Here is a 2,079-nt window from a genome sequence, read left to right as displayed (position 1 = left end):
ATATATATATATGTCACCTTTCAATAATGTTCCTGCCTTTTGAACCAGCACTGCTTTGTATTGGAATAGATTGGATTTTATATGATTTGGATCTGTTTTGACTTGGAAAGTGACTTGAGAGTACATCCGCTGTGAATCTGTTCTACAACTAAATAAAATATAATTAAATTAAATTGAATACTTAGTATTTTAAAACAAAACTTGGTAGAAAACAGAATTTAAATAAGTAATGACTTTTACTGCATTATTTGTCTATGTATTCATCAATAGGTTCACGTACTGCTTAACACTGTTAGTTGAGAAATATGTGAAATAAAGTGATTTAACAAATTTAGATTGAACACCACCTACATCTCAGACCTTTGTCCCCCTGGTGTCCAGTTATGTACTCTGGGAGGCCAGTGACCCTCAAAGCATATCAGTGGAAATATAGAAACAGAAAGTTAAAAAAAAAATGTTTTTTAAATGTGCAAAAACAATTGGTTTTTAAACATAAACCGTTAATAAACCTGTCCATATACACTGTCGGTTGGTTTCGGTTTTAAAGTGTCAATTTTAAAGTGTGAATTATGAAACAAAATTGTTGGGAAATAGTCCAACAGTTTGCCTCTTGCATCACACTGTTTGGTCAACAGAACCCCTTTTTTTCTTTAAAACTTTAAAATTAAAGTGGCTTGATCTTTGGTATTCATAAACCTTAAACTACTTTTTCCACATTTTTTGTTACCACAAGCTTTAGAGGATTTTATTGGGATTTTATGGGATGGATTTCCACAAAGTAGTGCATTTTTATGAACTTGAAGGAAAAAGGTTTTCTTTTTTCCATTTTTTTCTTTACAAATAAAAATGTGTGAAAGTGTCACATGTATTTTTATCCAGCACAACTGAGCCAATACTTTGTAAAACCCTTTTTTTCTTAAAGTCTTTTGGTTTTAACCAGCCTCGCAATCGTACAAATTGACAAAATTCCTCATTTTCTTTGTAAAATAGCTGAAGTTTTTGAAGTTTTGCTATAGATTCTTAATTATATTTGGGTCTGGACTTTGACTGGGCCACTCTATGACATGAATATGATTTGATTTCAGTGGGAATGTTATTTTTGTACATTGATAATTTCCTGCCACACATAGTATTATGATATAATGTAAGTAAGAAAATGAATGGCTGCTTCTCTGATTTATTCTTTCCTTGCCCAGGGGGACGATCATGTTTTTTTTTTTTTTTGTCTTTACAGCTGTTTTATTTTTGAATGTTTTGCTCTGAAATGCCACAGACTGCTTTACTGAGAGACAATCACTGTGGTTAAACAAGTGAAACTGCAGTGCAGTGCACAGAGTGATACTGTGTTGGGAAAAGAGGAGCAGACAGGCTCAGGTTATTAAATACATCTCATATGGCATGTGACATTTAAGTCAGCTGGCTCTACTGTTTCAGCAGTGAAAGTCAAAGGGCAGATAATGGCCCAAGAGACAAAAATAGGAGGTCAGGATTGCACTGGAAAGGTCGAGGCCAAGTAAAGTTTAGTTCTGAGCGCAGTCCAGAGGAATGTATTTCACTGCAAACGACACATCCTGACACGCCCACACTAGGAAAATTACAGATAGTTTCGAGCACATTTCACTGTATTTCACTGTAAAAAATAAAAAATTGTCAATTTACAGGCCAAGTGTTGAATAAGAGGCATCTGCTGTCAGTTAAATACATGTTAGCACCAGTGTTGGGCGCTCTTTCATTCTCATCTGAATACAATAATTTGATATACAGTTTATAGAATGGTCTTACTGTTTCTGTAACTTCAATGTCAAAATCAGGATTCAATAAAAAAACTCAACCAACATGGAGTACACTAATTTAATAAACAAAAGGAAAACTGTCCTTTATTAACTATTACCTTGTGGTTGTAAAAGGTTGCATGATTCTTACTGATGGAGCTGACGAATGTGACCAGTGAGGAAGACGTTCTCAGTTTTTTCAAACAATGCATAACAAGTTGATAAAAGCTGACATGAGAAAATATATCATTTAACTTTGCTAAATTTCAAATGATATACAACAATCTTTAGAACTGAAATAGATTAC

Source organism: Poecilia latipinna, unplaced genomic scaffold, assembly GCF_001443285.1.
Source record: "Poecilia latipinna isolate Pla-1442-1.1 unplaced genomic scaffold, P_latipinna-1.0 Scaffold359, whole genome shotgun sequence".
NCBI lineage: Eukaryota > Metazoa > Chordata > Actinopteri > Cyprinodontiformes > Poeciliidae > Poecilia > Poecilia latipinna.
Note: the sequence above shows the minus strand (reverse complement) of the source record.